Raw genomic sequence first — 19,739 nt, forward strand, 5'->3', positions numbered from 1 at the left:
CAAGCTCTCTCCAGTGACTCTGTTAGCAGGCAGTAAATGGTGCAGATAGACACAGCACCTCATCTCTCCAGCTTGCACGTGAGCAGTGTGGACACTAGCACAGCAAATGGAGGGAAGAGCAGGTCCATGCTCACAGTTTGTGTAGAATCCAAAAGTGTTTGCAAGAAATCTGAACTGTTGCCTGATGGTTTTCCTCTCTTGAGTGTTCCTGTCACCATGGTACATGAGCACCTTTAGTCTTCACTGCAATTGTTTTTTCAGTATAAAACAGATTCCTGAAGGAATGGAAGTGTTGGTTTGTGGCAGAGTCACTGTGCCTCAGTTTCCCATGTGAGGCTCTTGGTGGGACCTTTCCAGAGGAGTGAGGCAAGGAAGAATGTGGAAGGTACCTTTTCAGCTTTATACCGGCTAGCGCTTGTATTTCAATGCCTTAGAAAGCCTCGAGCAGCCTTGAGAGGTAGCAAGGGCGATCTAGCATTTTAGTAGCTCTAAAATCAGTACCTGAATCAGCTGCAGAGCAAATACCATCAGCAGAAGCAAAGAGGGAGAAATATAGCTCCCTGCTCGCTCAATTCCCTGCAGTTAGAAGCTTTCAAATGAGACAGACAACCAGAGATACTCACAGGAAAGTCGCTGAGCTGAGAGAGAGCGTTTGCCTCTCCTCGACCATCTTTATTAGGAGAAGGGGAAAGGGGAGGACTGGGGGCGGACCCGGGGTGACCGGCCAATGAGACACTGCTGAAGAGTCTGAGTTACATTTGGCTTTGCCCGCGCTTGGAACAAAGGAGCTCGGAGCACATGTCTTTGGGAGGGGGAAGGGGAAGCTCAGAACAGGCAGCAACAGGAGAAAGGTCCAAATCTCAGGAGGTGCCTTATGACACACACTGGGGGCTTTCTTCTTCTTTCCAAATCAACATTCCTTAAAAGCAGCATGTGCATTTTACCAGTACTCATCCCCACCCTATGTCCACAATATTAGCTTTGTTTGAGGGGTGAATACACGACAGTAGCCTCAAGGTTTTTAAGATATGACAAATAGGGCAATAGAGAAAAGGAGGGACATTGCAGGGCAGTTTCCAATCCCATGAGATGTGTGGACTGAAAATGTCTGATGAGACCCCAGTGCATTTTCAAGCAGAAAAAAGAATGGAGCCTCTCTAGGTCAGATAGGGAGCTCAGGAGGGAAACTTTATAGCTGTCTTCACTCTATTTGAATAGTTTGCTCCAGTTTGCTGTGCTCAATGCTATCAGACCAGAGATTAATTGTTTATAAAGGCAGCCAAGTACCTGCTAGAGGCAATAAAAAGGGGAAGGAAGAACAGATCCTTTAAGTAGAATTTAATGACCTTCTGCATATTGTTTTACTTTGCCAGCTTAATGTATAGTAATTTGTATAAATATGTGTGTATCCTTGTGCACAGGATGCTGCATATGTGGTGAGATTGCACTTGTACACCCAGTTTGCTCTGTTCTTTAGTGCTGATTATCTTTGCTCACAGGAACGTCCCATGACTAAATCAATGAATCTCACCCAAACTAATCTGAAAACAAGAGATACAACTGTTTTCACAGCTGGGAACAAGAAGTCTCTGTCCTCAGGTAGATTACCTATGTTCAGTGGATTTTTGGGACCTTCATCATTCTTTGAAACAGGTGACAGAAGAGCTCAAAAGACTGCTTTGGTCTTTCATACCTGCTAAATTATGGGAAGGTCTGTTCATGCTGAGGATTTCTCCCAGAAGTTTTACCTTGATGGGGCTTTACGGAATCCCACCTGACACACTGTTGCATTTAGGCCTGATTTAGAAAACTTATGTCTCATCTATTTTAAAGTACTGAAGTATCAGATCATTTTCAGCTGGAACACTGAAACCTTTCCAATAATCACAGAGGAGAACGGATTGGGAAAACTCAATATACAACTTTTGCCCCAGAGAAGTCAAGCATAAAATCTTAGCTTCCTGTTCTTTATTTTACATATATATATATATCCACAGAAGTGTGTCCTGGAAAGAAGGAAGACTGAGGAACATCTGTCTTAATATCACTGAGATATTTGTAGTAAAGGCAGGTTAGTTTTTTCTTTCCTTAAATTTTTGTACAATCTGAGTTGATAAATGCCATAACTGAAATTAATAGCCATTCACCAGAAGTTACAGATGTGGAAATATAAATCAATAAATACAATTAGTTCAGTCCTTAACCAACTCACACCAGACCTGTGGTTAACAGAGCTACCTCCATTTACAAACCATTTAAAGACACAATTAAACACAAGAAACATTGTCGAGGATTTTTTTCTTCCACTTAATCTCAGTGTTTAGAAAAGAACGAGTCTGCTACAAAAAAAAAAAAAAAAAAAAAAAAAGAGGCTAAGAATAGACCCTAAAGTATGTTTGGTAGAAGAGGACTCATGCTCCCAGTATTTTGTGGAGAGCCACAGCTGTGGGTCAGCACACATTCCCATAAAATGGTTATCAGATGCAAGCATGAAATTTCCCAGCAGTACTCTGTGGTTCAGTTAGCAGCTAGCAATTCTCACCACACAGCTGAAGTCATTTCCCTGGGTTTGCCCTAGTTTTTTAAACAAAATGAAACACACCGCAAATTCTGGAAAGCTGAGAAGATAATTCTTGAAGCCATTGCTCAATTTGGGAAAACTATGGGAGGGAGAAGAGATTTAAGGTATGTTCATGAGGCATATAGGCACATTCTGTCTTTTAGTGTATCTTCAATGCAACAAAAGGAAAAGTTTTTTTCAGTTATTTTTCCAAAGTCAGACACACATCACCCTCCTCCCAGCTTGCAAATTTTATCTCTTACTCCCTGCAGGAAGGAATAGCTGAGATATTCATATCAAAGCTGCAGGCTAGGGTCAAAGCAAGCGTCACTGATGAGATGTTCCCACTGTTTAGAGTCATCCCTGATTTCAGTGGAAAGAAAACCCATCTGTCTTCTGTTCCCCTTTACTGGATGATTTGATCATGCCTTAGAAGGATAACACTTCAAGAGTGCTAAGTGAAGATGAGTGCCATCTATTCCATGTGGTTGTCTTGGATCCTGCCACAAGGTTCAATCTGAACTGAAATCAAACACAAGTCCTTTCAAACTTGCTTTGACAGAATAATGTGTCCTCTAGATGAGAAACCAACTAGGTGAACTGACTGACTATTTCAGCTTATTATGATGGAAAAAAAGAATTATAAATGTTTTTAAAGATTCTGGTTGCAGTACAAATGAAGATGCATGTTTCTTTTCTGCAAAGAGGTCATGCTGCTCTAGGTATTCACTGGCATAGCCATTCCCAGTAAGTGTCCATGCAGGGAATGCTAAAACTGCAGTTTCTTCTGTGTTACCTTCCATAAAAGTTGCTTAGGCTGTTCTTAGGATGGGCTTGCATGGGAAGTATAGTGTCAGCACTGTGAATTAACTGTGAGTTACAGATACAAGAAAAGTGGGAAAAGAAAGGAATTTTGCTGAATTTTGGCATCAGAGATGGCTTATTCCTCCAACTAGTCTTCTCTGACTTCATCTCTGGTCAGCAAAGACAAAACAACATCCCTGGAAGACAATTCAGGGCACCTAATCTAATATCTGCTTAAAATCCCCTTCTGGAAGAGTCCCTGCTTTGGTCCATTAACTATAGAGGGCGAAAAGGCAGTTACACGTGGGGATGTCAATGCCTCCTGACCAGTGGTGTTATCTGAGGGAAAGTCCGTGAAAGGAGGAGAAGATCACTTACAACTGCTGTTCTTCACACACCTCTGCTTCACTTATCATAGCACACAGATCCCACTTACAGCTGAATGGCAGGGCCCCTGATGGTCACCATCTTGAGGCATTTAGATTCATTTGCCAGGTTTAACTTCCAGACCACTGCAGAACATGAATGCTCTAGATCGTATTATTGTTTTCCTTGATGGATGTATTATTATTAAATCTCATGGCATAGATCAAGATACAAAAAAATGACAGTCTGAATTTGAAGATCATACATGAAAGATATGAGACCTGATAGGAAAATAAAATAATTATTTTTATAATCTGAGAAACCATTTACATATACTAGAATATTTAATATTGCCTAAACTATTCTTTCAAAACATGAGAAAATGAGACATAGGGTATTACAAATATAAATCTTACACTCCAGTCCCAGCCCCTATCCTGTTTTGTGACCACAGGCACTCTTGTGTATTTCCCTCATTTTCTAAACAGTGTCAGCAATAAACAGTTATTATTATCTATCTCTTAGGTAACAGTTTTATCCATCAGCCTCAAATTACATTGCTAACAAGGTCGCATTACTTTTGTTTTCCAGATCTGGGGCAGGGACTGTGCAGAGATTAACAAAAGGACTTGTCCAGCCTTCCCAGCAGATTGAATTGGAACAGGACACTCTTCTCCTACTTCTTAGGTTACTCCTGTACCTGCTGACTCCCACTTTGCAAATTGCTCACTAATCCACAGTGGGTTCTAAACAGAAGCAATCAAAGTTTAGGACTACTCATCCTGAGTTGAAAGAAATGATGTACACTAAGTGCATGGTAAATATTTTATGCATCATCTCCATAAGACACGAAAGATTAGTATATCATTGCTCAAAATACAAGGAAGAATTTGCTTGACAGAAAAATGTTGCTTTCGTGACTATTTTGTATAGCTGGGCAGCAAATGGATTTTCCAACCAAGGGGAAAATAGAACCAAAACAGAATCTTGAAAAATTCTTTTACAGAATAACATGCAAAAATATGTGTTCACTTCAGGTCAATGAAAAACTTTATTCTGATAAACTGAAAATATTATCTCCTAAGCAGACCTTTAATTGGTCCTTTTAAAATAAGAAAATCTACTTTTTAAGTATGCTTTGGTACTGATTTTAAAAGAAATATAGTAAAAACCAGTAAGATTTACAAATTATTCTTTCCTTATAGACAGAAAAAGTTTTCAAAGATTAATTTCCCAACTGTTTTCTTCTCCACTCTTCCCATTTAAAAAATAGATGTTTACTCTGTAGTGTGGTCTTTTAACCACTCTAAATACTTCAGACTTACCCTTTTACAACAGTTCCTATATTATTGTTTCTACCTCTTCTGTATTTTTACAATTAGCACCCTAACCTTTTCTTATCAATGTATTGTAATGATTTACTTAGTTCTAGTTAATAAGATACTTTTGTTCATATTTGTGTTTCAGGATTCTTTGCTAATTTAGTTGCTGTTTAAAAGTAATAATTCTAAGTGGACCAAATATGTTAATGTGGTTTATTTGGGCTTGATATCAATATCAGTGTAGCACTGATTCAAAAGTTATCAGAAGTAAGCTAAATGGTTTTAAGGAACAAACTCGGTGAAGTGGAATTCTTCTGACACCAGCAATGGATTGCTTTCCATATCTGCTGGAGTAAAACTGCTACAACAGGAACCTTCAGAGGTTTTAGATTAAATTTCAGAAATTTTAACAAAAATTATAATGGGAAAATACCACCTGCCTAATCATTCAGCTGGTATTCCTGTATAGACATAAATATAGATAGATAGATATAGATATAGATATAGATAGATAGATATATTCTGGTTATTGAATTTGTGTGGTAGGTATTTTATTTTTAGTGTGTTATGACAAATCACAGGTATAAGAAAGCAAAATGCAACATAGCCTTGAGATATTTCAACAAATCTCATATTTTCTCATGGCTCAACTTTTGGCATTTAAATATTTTCTTTTGACAACCCTGCCATATGGCTTTCCACTGGCATTTTCCAGGCTTAACTTCTTCAACAATGTATTAGGATGCTGAATCAGAAAAGAACTCTCAGCATTGTAAGCAACACAGGCCAGAAGCTCCCTTTTGCCACAAACTGAAGGTCTATACAACTGAGCTGCTCAGACTGAGCGCTTTTCCCATGGGATGCTCTGGCTGAGTGTCTGCAGTATGCAGACCACTCTTACATGTAATGGTTACAAAAAAAGCCTATGGGCAAAAGTTAAGTGGAAAAAGAAAACTGAAATAAAAGCAGTCATTCAAGGTGGAAAAGAGCTAATATAGCCTGTCTTTCAGCAGCCCTTTCTGATAGCTTGTAAAATATATTTGCCCTTCCCTCGATGGAGACACCAAACATCCCTTTTTTATGGAACCACTTACTTTTCTGACGCTTTTTGGTACTTAACACTGCTTGTGATTTCTACTTCTTCATCATATTTTCTTGAAATTAGACAAAGACCTCAAACATTATTAGGAAAGGTCAGATGGATAGATAGACACATGCGCGCACACAGAGTATGATCAAACAAGCCTCATTTCCTTAAAAGCCTGAGGTAAAAATAACATTTTGGAATTTCCACTGCCAGAGTTTTGAGCACTTCTCATTACTGGATCAGGAATGAACCTTGGCACTGCTGACTGGAGTCATTTATTGTAGACAGTAGAATTATTGTTTACCCTCCAACAAAATGTTTCCTTCTTCTTCTAAGCCTCATATGAGAAGTGGGCAAATTGCTTAAGAGGAGAAGTCTAAATCCCACCATGGCTACTAGAATCCCTCAACCTTCTGAGAAGTACCAAGGAGTTGTAAGTGAGGAATAATTGATTTGACATGCTTAATCTATTCCTTTTGCATGGATATGTGTGAGCATGTGGCAGTTTCCCCACATCAACCATCAATTGAGGAAAGTTCACCTACCACAAGTCCAGTGAGAAAAAGCTTGTCTGGGCATGATAACAGCACAGAAACCTTTTACATGATCTACAAAGAACTGACTGATGAAGAAGGTGAGTGCAGAGCAATTAGTCTCTCTCATAGTGAAGGAATCAAGGGTTCACATGCATTGATAACAGCATTGCTGCTAAAACAAACAAAGGGAGAACCTCTTTCACATGTAACGTACTTTCAAGATTACAACATGCAATTTAAAAATAAAAGAATTATAAAAAAAGCCAGTCATGATGTTTCCATGGAATGAAAGAATAGTACAAATGTAAGCTAAGCACAGCCATTAGCTGCCTCTTACTCCATGTAATTTTCTTCTCTGCCCCTGAGATCCACCATTATATCTTTCGCTTTCCCTGTAGCACAGAACCTCCAAGAAAAAATGAAGGACTCTGACACAGCAGCTGCCCCAGGAAGGAGGGATTTACACAAGAGCAGGATCACTTTTCTCTGGCCTGAGCCCTTCCTTGCACTGTATTCCTGCCTCTTATTGCTGAAATACACTTCTCTGTCCCCCTCCTACTGCCTATACAACATTACCTCACCCAGGGAAAGTGGCAACTATAGAGAGACACACAAGTTGTTAATGAATACCATCCAGCTATTTGAGAGCAGGATGCAGTGGTTTCAATGACATTAGAAAAGCATGCTAAATTTCTATGGTTGAATTCAAGGTAGAAGCTGTAGCCTGTGCCTTACAATAAGGAAACACGAATTTAGCACAGGCAAGTGGTGTTCTCACCGCAGGGAGTGGAGAGAAAAAACTCCTTTGCACACATCATCCCAGGGAAATGTTTCTGCCAGAAGAGTACTTTGGAGACATTTTCACCTTTCAGATGAAAAGGTGTGTAGCTACAATTCAGCTGAACAATACTTGAATTGTAACAGCAGCTGTTCAGATGAGCTCCTAAAAAAATACAAATCAGCAACTTTAAAGGTGGCCCAAATTAGTGCATATGCTGATGAAATTGAAGTCATCCAAGAATACCTGTAAAACCTCGGGCAAGGAGATGCCTGATGTATCCTTAGAAAAATGATGAGCTTTTCTTCATATTTCACTGACCTAACAATGAACTCAGATCTTGCAGAAAGCAGTTTGTACCCCATTGATGAATTCCCCTGTGTTTGACAACCCTGTAAGAAAAGCAGCTGATGAAGCAGATGCAAGGGGCATGATTATTTCTACCACCATTCATCAGAAAACTGTTTGTTTCAAGTTGTTCTAATAAAAAAAAACCTCTCTAAAAGCATGAAGTTATGCCTCTTGAAACTTTGCCAAAAGGATTTTTCCACAGTTACCACAAAAAAAAAAAAAAAAAAGGTGTAAAATGACATTGAAAACTAGTATTGGAGGCTTTTATTTGCAAAATTTTCTCACCTTGGCTAGTGAAAAAGATTACAGAAAATCTCTCTGAATTGGAATTAGACTCACCATTTCTAGAGGCCAGATAAAATTACTACAGCCGTGTCACAAACAGTAATTTATAGCTTTGAATCATTTTTGATGAAAAATGAGAAGAACCAACAAAAAAAACTTGCAGCAAAAAAAATTAGGAGAATTGCAGAAAACTTGTGTTGCCAGAGATTAAATGCCTGTCTGTTAAACAAAATAAAAACAAATAATAAAAAACTTCCCCAATGCTGCTGAATTCATGCAGGCTGAATTCAAAATTGAAGATCATGCCAGCACTTCAGGAAATTAAACTGATGAAACTTTTCTCTGTCTCCAAATGCCAACTGTGAGTATGATGCAGCTGGCAAAGGCTGAGGTCTTCTCAATGACAAAATCCAGCATATGCTTTGAAACAAGAGAATTGACTCTATTTTGATATGTATGGTTGAAATTTTGGATTGCTCTGTCATTTTCTAAAATTATGTTAAATTATGGAACTATTTATTCATCAAGTAATTATTTTAAATGTGCTAACACTACTTCATACTATTATTATTTCTTTAATGAATTTTTGTGGTGAACTACCTGATGATGTAAATTATCCACAGATGTATGTGCATGGTTACATTCATGAAATTCTATCTTTAGAGAAGTGCAGATTGCTTGAGATGTTGATTATTTTCGTCAATAATATGTAATATAGCTACAAATTTCATTCACCACATTTTGGAAGCAAAACCCTAATGCTTTCTCTAGCAAAAACCTGCAGAATAGGTCACCTTGAAGTTGTTTATGGTTAGATGAAAATTCCAGTTAAGAAGGCACCTGTAGGTCCACTGCTGGGACTGGGAAGGATAATAACTGCTCCACCATATTTGTCTTCTTTATTATACCCTAGTAACTCTTCCCTACCTATGATTAAATCTCTAAATGGAGATTTGTGTCTCTGTCTTTCATAGGTTTCCTTTCATTACTTGAAAGCAGCGTGCCATGAAGTACTTAGTTTCATATCCCTGCCCAGGTCCATCCTGCTCTTTCCACTGGAATTCCATTCTTTTTCATCATAAATAGACCATTTTAAACAACTGATCTTCTGCATCATAGCCTTATATCAGCTTCACATCCAAATTATTCTTTTCTTGTGATATATTTGCTGTTTACTAATATCCAGTAATTTTAATCATATTCAGTTTAGCCATGAGTTTATTTACTCACTTCTTTTGACCCACTCTGACTACTTTCTGGAAGGTAGTGGTTAACACCATTATAGCAGTACTTGAGTTGTTATTTAATATATCTTCACTTTGCTTTAACTCTCAATGTTATTGCAGTTTCCCTGTTCAGCTTGTAACATAATTTGTATTTCAATGTCACCTCCCTTTGGGACAACAATTCTAGAAAATTAAGGTATTACAGTTTGCTGTCAAAAATGACACAAACAGCTGACCACTGTACAGAAATATCTTGAATTGGACTGGTAGGAATAAGAAGTGATCTGTTAGCAACAAAATGCATTGTCCTTTGAGGCCTCTTCCTTGGGTAACAAAGTAGTATGTCATATTGAAATTCCTTGTGGGGGCTCTTAGTATTTGCCAGCTAAAGACAACATACAGACTCTTCTGCTTCCGACCACTCTGTGTCCTTATGGCCTGTCCATCAAAATTATGGAAGGAAAGCAGTTCATTAAGCACTGCTTTAAAATATTTTCTGTATACCACTAAAGCACACAGAGGGAAGAAAAAGAGCTACTAAACAAAAATAGTGACAAGATTGCAGGTCTTGTATTCCTTGAGTAAGAAGTGAACTTACTTAATGTACAGTAGGACACAAAATAATGATCTGAGTTCTACAGCAGCTTTTGTTCAAGAGTTCAGATGGTGGGTAAGGTGTGTGAAGTTAAAAGGAATGAAATGCCTCAGAGGCACTACTTCAGACAGTGTATTTTTAGCCTACTGAGCAAGAAAAATATGGGTAAGGCAAACATTTCCCAGAGTCCTTGGGTTTGTATGATATGCCTGACACAATCAATTTAAAATTCTTAGGAAGCAGTTCTGCATGTATTCATGCACTAAAATCAATGAAGTCTTATACACAGACTCTTGGTGTAATTACTCAGGGTTTCAAGATTACCTACAGCCACTTGCATTGACAGAGTATTTCATTCCACATGAATTCCTGGGGATGTCTTTTCTTTTCCAGTCTTTAATAAACACATATTCAGACAAAATTGTTGCTTGAACTGGGCAAAGGTTTTTGAGCTTAAAATCCAGTCAGAATCAAAATAGTCCATACTTAGAGGTGAGCTGCAAGAAATCTCATAATCCCCTCTCAGAGAACACAGCATGAGAGCACACGAACAGCTGAATCAGGTTAGACCAGCTCTGTGGCTGAGATGGATAGTCATGACTCTGTGTTTAATAAAAAATTATCTGTTCCTTTTTCTTCTCATGATTTTTTCCAATCACTTTTGGAAACCATGAAAGCTCCCAGCATCTACAATTTCCAGGGGACAAGTTCTTTGTGTCTGGTTGAAGAAAAATCACCTTTTGGTTTACAAACCTGCTGCCTGGTTTGTTGATGTACTAGTTCTTGTACTGGAAGAGACAGCAAACAATAATTTCCTATTCACCTTCTCCATGTCATTCATGCTTTTGCATATCTCCTTTCACTCACCTTCTTCTTCCAGGTTGAAAAGTCCCGGTCTATTTATTTGCTCCTCATATGGAAAATATTTCATGCCTCTGATTACCCTTGTCCTTCTTAAAAACTTTCCTAGTTCTACTACATCCTTCCTGAAGGTGGAGGGGAGAGAGTGAAGGAAAGCATCCTAAGTTGAGCCCTATCACTAGAATGCAGGTGTATTTTACAGTAGGAATGGTTTGCTCCCCATTCCTTTCCTAATACAGCTTAATATTCAATTTGCCTTTCTGAGGGTGAGGAACCAACCATTTATTATAACCACAAGATTTTATCTCTTGGAGGTAGTGCCCATTTACACATTTTTACTTGCTCATCTTTGCTGTGTTTTTTCTTAAGGGCACAAAAAAATAGGAAAGAGTGATCTTCAGCTGTGATATTGCAGAGAAATCAGCCAGCCAGCATGATCTGTCATATTGCCTCATCTCCTTCCTTTGTGCTGGTCTAGCACATGCTGTGTTTAGTGTGAATCTCTGGGACTCTCCTGATAATTTGCCTGGGATTTAGGTCTGTTGGCAGTGGGAACGAAGGACACCATTTCGCTCTGCATTCCACCAGAGCCAGGGAAAGAGGTGACCAGCTGTTCCTTCCTGCCAGGCAACATCAGCTTTTATGAGGGTGAAAAAAATATAAAAGATCTCTGGATCTTATTATTGCTAGACATTTTATGTTCAATAGTGAAAAAAGAGGGAGTTGACTAACAAGAATTGTTTGAAGTCCAGCTGGTGCTGTTTGGGAGAGGATGTGTCACCTGTTGTTGTGAGGTACTGAGGTGAGGTGGCGATTTAGAATGTGGGTTTGTAATAACTCCGTTTTTCACAACCTAAGTAACTTAGCCTCTATCAAACACATATCACCTGTTGTCCCTTATCAAGCACGCCTCTGATGGTTTTGATTCACTTAGTTAATTCATTTTTATCATAAAAAACAGCATTGGTGGGCCTGGTCTCATAAAAGCAGATCACTAAAGCCCTTGGGGCACAGGAAACCAGCAAATGCATGTTTAAAAAAAAAGAAAAGAAAGAAAGAAAGGAAAAAAAAGCCATATGACCTAGCACAGGAAACAAATCTAATGAAGGAATGTCCTCAGCTTTCACAGGAAATTATTTTCATTTTATGCCATTTTCTGCCTCCATAAAAAGTAACAGAGTTGACCTCCTGTGCTCTTACCTAACCTTTTGGCATCAAGGACAGGAGAGGAGAAGTGTTGCCTCAACCAACAAGATACTAATCCATTAAGAGTGTAACAGGGATCAGACTCTTTTCATCATGGGCATCTTAACTGTCACACCACAGCCAATATTTCCTGAAACAAACCTTAGTAGGGAAGAGGGGACATTTGCTAGTTTGTAACCAGATGAAGATATTTTAAAGGTGTTACATTTTTATATAAAGCACTGAGCACTTGTTCTCTGGCAAACAGATCTCAACTGAGATATTCATAATCACTGCCTGTTGCTTAAATCCTAATAGTTTGTACTAAACATTGTGAAGTAAGGCTGTAATAAATTACAGGCAGTTGTCAGTGGGGAAGATGGTTTAATCTGATGTGTTTTACCATACACACTTGCTGATTCTCTTTGGTTTTGATTTAGGGTAGAAGCTGAAATAATATTTTTATTTTAATCTCCTGTAGTCCACATCTTAGTTTGCTTTAGCCTTGTGAAGGAGCTCAATATCTTCCTGCATGACAGACCCTGTATTCACATCTTTTATTGCTGATAGGACATCTCACAAAGAAATTGTATTGGGTATGACCTAACTCAGAGAAAGATAATCCCACAATATCCTTAGGTTGCACTGTTAAAGCTGGAACAGTCTAGTCTAGTGTTTGTTTTGCCATGGCAGAAATAACAGCAATAAAACATCTAGATGTCAAAATGTTATTTCTTGGAGTAACAGCTTCTGGAGACAATTTTACAAAATGCTTTGGGTCAGGAGGTGAGCACCCGTGTCTGTCCCCCTTCATTAGTTAGACATGTTAAAAGAAGAGAAAAGCCTCCAAAATGTGGTTCAAAGGACGCCTTATAGGGAATGGATGATCATCCTTTAAGAAATAACATTATCTGCACCATATTCAATTTCTTTCTGCAACTTCCTGCAACTCTCAAATTAACACCAGTGCAATGAATCTTTGTAAATTAACGAGTTTAATGACTGAACAAGAATCAATCAATCTCCCTTGTTTCAAAACTGCTAATAAGAACTCAAACCAAGTAAAAACCTCTGAGTCACAACCTCCTGCTAATAACATGCTTTTTGCTTTGAAGAGGATAATTAAATCATCACCACATTCCTTTTTCTCTGTAAAACTTCCTGTATGATGTGAATTTAGATCAAAACACACCCTTTCTCCCCTAAGGGTTCTTTGTTATATCACACTGGAAAATTATTTCAGGAGTTACTCTTGTCCTTGAAGGCATACAGATCAGGCTGGGACGTTAGCAGTGCTGATTGCCTGAATCTCAAAAGGACTTGATAAGCCAGACACACCCCAATATTTTACAACTCTATTAGATAGCACACAGATCTATGCTAAGCTTTTGATGAAGGAGAAGCTGTAAAAGTCTGGGACTGACACAAGGAGCACAACAGGCAGGTTAGTTTGACAGTAAAGGGATTTATCAGCAAAACATGCATAACTGAAAAAAACTAAAGAACACCCAAAATATATTTAGTAATGTAATATCAAACTCTAAAAACACATATGAAATTGAGGCTGAATCAAAGATGTAGGGCAAGAAGATTTTGCCATAAAATTGGTATAAGATTCTAAGAACAAGTATCTAACTGCAAAGAAAGCTACATTATACTTTGTCTAAGACCATGGACCCTGGCTCATAAAGGAAAAAAAAGTTATTGTGGCTGGTTAATATTACCAGTTGCTGGATCAGGTAAAGGCTATTGAATGCAAAATGTGAAGAAAGATCAGAGGCAATCCAAGTCTCATAAAATGGTGATAATGGGTGACCTTTGTAACCTGCATATATACTGGTCAAATGTCACAAAGGGAAAAGGTTAACAGAAGTGATTTCTTGGTACCTTAAATGATTGCTTCTTGGAATAGCTATTAACCTATTGTATTTCCATCTGCTGCTGTGTTTTTAGTTCAAACAGGTAATGTTTGAACTAACAGCTGCATTTCCCATATAGTTATGATGAGGTTCATGGAGCATGGTGAGGTCAGAGCACCAGGGGAGTGAATAAAATGCAGAACCACATGTAAAGTGACCTGGTTTCTATTCCCCATCCTGATAAAGATTTGCTGGGTGATCTTGAGTTCAGGTTTCTTGACTTCTTCAGGGTTTCATCTTGCCATGTGTAAAGCAGGAGTTTTGTCCACTGGTTGAAGTCTCTGGGAAGCTGAACACACTGGTATGCAGAGAGCTTTGAGATTCTCTACGGAAATGCTGGGAAGACATGTAAAACATCTCTATGCATATTGAGACATTATTGTTTATGGTCTGTGAGTGCCTCAAAAGGATGTCATCTTTCAGCAGATGGTCTAAATCAGCAACATTGTCTCCAATTAGGGTGAAAACACCATGACTGAGACCAAATACATGAAGTCCACTCAGTCACTGACATCATGGCAGATTAATCTTCTTTAACAAGGGAAAAGCATACTCTTATTTCAAGTGGTGACAGAAGGAGTCTGAGAAGGCTCAGCATAGGGGCAGGAGCTTCAGAGAACTGTTTTCATGCTTGCCACAGTGCACAGATGGAGAGAGTGGGAGATATCCTAGCTCCCTGTGGGAAGGAATCTGTAAGCTATGAGCATTTAGCTCCTTGTAATGCATGACTCCAGCTATCAGCTGGTCAACAGGTTTTCTTCTCCCGCACAGAAGAGGGACTCCATTGTTCAACATTACCGCTTTCCTTTGGTTGTCAAGCCATTAAGCCCACAGCCATATTTGTCTCTATGGTAAGCAAAAACTCCCTCAAAAATGTATGTCTCACACTCACCCTCTACTTTCAGCAACCAATCCCAACTCTGAAACTTCTCTGTGTACTATTTCAAAAAACATGACCTGTATCCCCACACCTCAGCTTGTTTTTACATCGTCATTTGTTGATCTCCTTATGCTCCACCTTTAAAGTGTGTTTGTTTCCTCTTGGGCTAATGGCCGTTAATTTAGCATTTGAAATATCTGTATGTGAGTGCAAAGTTGCAACTTCCCACAAAATAGATTGCAGGTACATTTTTTGTATGTGTATGTTATTTGACTCTTTCATCCTCTCTAATTAATGCCACTTTCAGCCATGTACTTTGCAGAGCTTTTACTTTTTAAATGTGTGCACTAAAATTCCATTTAGTAAATTTGTCTGCCTGTATCTTGAGCCAAATTACCAAAAGAGAGTCCTGATCTGTCTGTGACCACAGACAATCATTTGTCTTGCTGGATTTGGTTTAGTGCAACCAGAACCTATTTCGGGGAAAAGAAACATTGTCTCTTTCTTGGCCTCTGCCCTGGGAAAGGGGAATTTTGCAGGCTGGTATGCATTTCTCTGAAGAGCGTCTTTTATTTTTAATTGCGTTTAAAAATGGAAAGAAGTACAAACAAAGCTTTCATATATGGTATGTACAAATAGGATTTTAAATCTATTTTGGGTCTGGTCCTTCAATGAATGAATGGGTGCATAGCTTTGTGGAGACTCATGCCTTATACAGAGCTTCTGCACATTGTAAATTTGAGACGGATCAGACCTTCTGCTTTGTCAGACATGTTCTCATGTTGAAGAAGACTGAAGGATGTTCAGCTCATTGTCTCTCTACCTAGTGCTTCAATTTTTTAATAGGAGGCTAAAAATAATTGCCTGAGCTGGAAAACATTAGTATGCAAATGGACAAGACAAAGATAATTAAAGGCAGAAGTACGTGTGCAACAGCACAAGTGTTTCTCCATATGCAGGTGCAAATACAAATAAATTTATAAATTGGACTCTTAATTATGTAAATGAAATTTACAGAAAATTGTAAATTCAGCTCACATGACCACATGCTTAATTCAGGAACATTCTTGTCTAAGAGATGCTACAAGCTTAAATGACAATGAATAGGTCATACATTGGGAAAATAATTGACTGTATGTAAAAATGCTGCATGTCCATTTCTATGCACACATGTGATCCGCTCGTGTGCAGGGACTGTGGCTGCTCCAGGACAGCACTAATGTGCATTGCACATGTAGCAGTGGGTCCATATTCACCAGGAGTGAGGTGCAGAAATCACCCAAGCTCCTCACAAACTTGTACCTCCCCAGGCCATGGTCCAGTGCTCTTCTGGGACAGGATTTCAAGTCCAGAAAGCAGGACAGCCTTCGGGCTGATCAGTTTGGGCAACATGCCCTGCTAGTTACACTGAGTCCCTTGAGTGCCTCCCTGCTGCACTTAAGTATGTGCTGTCCTCAGACCTTCAGGCTTACAGAGGTGAGACCCAGGAGTTTATATCACCTTCTCTTTTCTCCTGCAGAGCTCTCAGCTGTGGAAGAAAACCATGTCTTGCAGCTCTGTTTTTAGATGTGCAAGCAGCCTCTGGAGAAGCTGGAGGAGTTTGCAGCTTCTAAAGTGGATCTATGTAAAGTATTGCACTTTGAGACAAAGTAAGCAAATTTATGAGATAATATAAGCACAGTACCTATAAAGCTGTTTTATACTCATTTTTCAGAGTATGAATGTTCTTTAAAATATTTAGAGATATTCTTAATATTTTATTGTATACTGTGGTTTGTAAGTAAAAGTATCCCACAAAGTAATGCTTGACATTTTCTTGCCAATATATCTAAACTCTAGTGTTTCAAACTGTGTTTCAGAAATAATATCAACTGAGTTTGTTCACCTTAGTTTGTATCCTTTGGAAATAATGTGAGGAGTCAGAATGATGAGTATTCCAGGAGAGCAATTCCAATTAGTACTGGTCAAAAAAAACAAGGGATCTTCCCATTAAAAAAAAAAAAAAGCAGCCATTAGCCCTTTTTAGGGAAAAGAAGTCAGTCAGGCATTAGAATGGACAGTCAAGGGTTTTTGCATGCAAACTGTCTCAACTACCTTTGTGGATACTTTGCATTATTAAGTATTTTCAGGGGAAACATCTGAAATTTAAGGATTGGACTTCTTATATATATGCCCTTATACATATCCTAATGGTCAGAGAAGGTATGCACTTTTTTCCTTCATCTCTGTCTCAGTGTCTCAGAACTATAATGAAATATTCCCAAAAAAAGGAGCAATGTCTTTGTTTTATAATGTGTGATAGCCAGGGAAGAAAACTCACCTGGAAACTTTAAGAAAGTATGGTCACATTAGCATCTTTGTAAGAATTACTACTTCTCAGAGGCTTGCTTCTGCTGAGAGCCACAGCCTCACTATTTACTTGTGTGTTTTGCTGTTTCTGTGATACAGGGAAGATTAAAATAGACTTTTGGACTGGAAACTCCAAGGATTTGTACAAATGGCAACATCTCAGAAGAAGGGTAGTTAAAATGGGCTAATAAGGTTGCAAGTAATCCTAAACTGTAGTTGAAATCCCTGCCCTGAATCAGAAAGACAGTTACTCTGAAATGGTTACTCTCTCATGAGAAGCCTAGCCCTTCTTTCTCATCTTTCGTGAGAAATTCCTGTCCTGTTGGAAAGAGATGTGTTCAGCTGGCTCACAGTTGAGGCAGTTGGTTTGACAGAGTTGATCCCTCACCTAGGGTAGCATGTTAAGTTCAAGCCACAGTGTAATAATTTGTAAATATTCTTAAAAATTGGGCCAGTGACAAGAGGATGTACTGCAAACAGTGCTTAGTATGGGACCAGTGACTTGTGTCTTGTTATAAACATCTAAGTTTACTTCCCCCGATGAAGGAGAAAAAAAAGACTCTCGGCTCCTTCTGAACACACCCCAGATAGGGATCTGACACCCTGAGACAGCTCTTTGTGGTAAAGGCTCTGCTTAAGCAACAATGTTTGCAGGGCGCTCCAGATTTTCAGAACAGCAGCCAAATTTGAGAACTTCAGATTAAGCATCACTGTCAGATCACTGAAAAGTCCTTTTTAAGCCCTGTTTTACTCTCCCTTTTCAAATGCACATGGTTCACACCACAGTTAGTCAAGACAGTTCATTTCAGTAAACTCATCAAAGAGAGGACTGGGATAAGCCACATGGAAAGGTGAAAGGGGCAGTCAGAGATAATGAACATCAACTTGATAGTCTAGAGATCTACATATTAAAAAAAAATGGTGGGGAAGATATACACTTTCTAATCACCAATAACCTTTCTTAAAGTGACTTGTGAATGTTTTCCAAGTGCATTAAAGGAAAAAAGTATTTGCATTTGTGATGCCCTGCAACACACATATTTTGAAGATGTGTTTGGGGTTCTAATGGGTTCTGACTGAGACTAGACCTTCTCAGCTTATACAGCAGTAGCAATTCTTTACCAAAACCATGAGGTCCTGAAAGGCACCCCCCTAAAGAAGCACAGATGAAAAATACCATTATTTTCTCTTAAAGGTGAAAGAAAAAGCAGAGATGATTGTTTATAATCACTATCCTCACCAGTTTCACACTCAGAAATGGATGTTAAGTCTTTTAATATTAAGGGAAGTTTCCTAAGTGGATATGGGAGGAGAAGAAACAGAACAGTTGCACTGCAAACTCTCTCTATGTGCTCTCCTCTGAGTATTCCCACAAGATCAACACAAGCTGTGAACACTAAACTCTGTGTTTTTAAAAATGCAAAATCAGGAGAATTGAGCCTGAAGCCAACCTTTGGATCTGGAAACCACTGTAATTTGGGGAAGACTGAATCGGTATCTGAACACTGTGGCTCGACCTCTTCCTAAAATATCACAGTTGACCTCCATCTGCCCTCAGTGTGTCCTCTTCTCAGATGACTGTGACTCCTCTGCTTGCTGTGGCAAACTGCTCCAGAACAAGACTGCACCAGAAGACTGTGAGACAACAAAAAGTAGTTGAAGCCCTTTCTAACGTGATATCCTGCAGTATGCTTTTTTATTAGAGCTTGAAGGAGTTTTAAGTGAATGACTGTTATTATGTCATTATGTCTTATCTCTTGAATAAAACCACAATAACTGCAAATTTCAGTGATATTTATTAGCATTGTACAAAAATTGTAATTTTAAAATTAGCACCTTTACTTCTATGATGTATCATCAAGATCTGTTGTCAGTCGCTGCCTACTGTAGTGATTAAATAAACAAATATTTCACCATGATTTACACCTTTTCCAAATGACTGAGGTGATTTTTGGTTTCATATGCCCTGTGATATTTTGTATAAATGGTTGCCATAAGCTAAAAAAGTTTATACTTCAAAGACCCAGGACAGTGTTAGATTTATAGTGGTTATGTGGTATTTGATTTGTCTTAGAGAGCTGGGAAATGTTTTGTACTATATTTTTGTTAGAAGCATTTTGTGACTGGTGCTTTGAACAGGTTCATGGAGCCAGTGTTCTGCAGATCCTTCCAAGTAACTTGCTGGCTTTGTTGCCTGTGATGTTTGGATTCTGTATTCAGAGATCCAACAGCTTATTTCAGCCCTGCATTCTGGCTGAAAGAGTAATTTATTACTCTATTAAAAGTAATCTGCTATGCTTTTGTGAAGTTCATCTGAAGTATTCTAAAAGTCTTCAGAAAGAGAGTACAGCGTGGGGCTTCACCCTCCATTATTTCCCAGTAGCAATCTCCTTGGACATAACAATTGCAGCTGCATGTGCATTTATGGAAATGTGCCTTCAGTGGAAGTGGTACACCTACTGATCCCACATCCATGGGATCTGCAGCCAATGGATTCTGTGAAATCAGAAAGGGTAAGGCATATGGCAGCTCTGTGGTGTTGCAGTTAAGATCTAAATAACTTATTTTTGCTACAAGGCCTGAAAGCATTTCAGTTTAAACGTGTGGACTTGCACCTAGAGTCTTGCAACTCTGA

The 19,739-nt window shown here is 38.7% G+C and overlaps 1 long non-coding RNA gene across 1 annotated transcript; it reads left to right on the forward strand.

The window, feature by feature from the left end:
• Positions 1-1,503: 1,503 nt before the first annotated feature.
• Positions 1,504-19,040, forward strand: LOC116455419. Its single transcript, XR_004244382.1, has 5 exons — positions 1,504-1,599; positions 4,322-4,547; positions 6,476-6,773; positions 16,275-16,404; positions 18,300-19,040. It is a non-coding gene; the product is annotated as an uncharacterized LOC116455419 (long non-coding RNA).
• Positions 19,041-19,739: the final 699 nt, after the last annotated feature.

The sequence above is a fragment of the Corvus moneduloides genome, chromosome 1, assembly GCF_009650955.1.
Source record: "Corvus moneduloides isolate bCorMon1 chromosome 1, bCorMon1.pri, whole genome shotgun sequence".
NCBI lineage: Eukaryota > Metazoa > Chordata > Aves > Passeriformes > Corvidae > Corvus > Corvus moneduloides.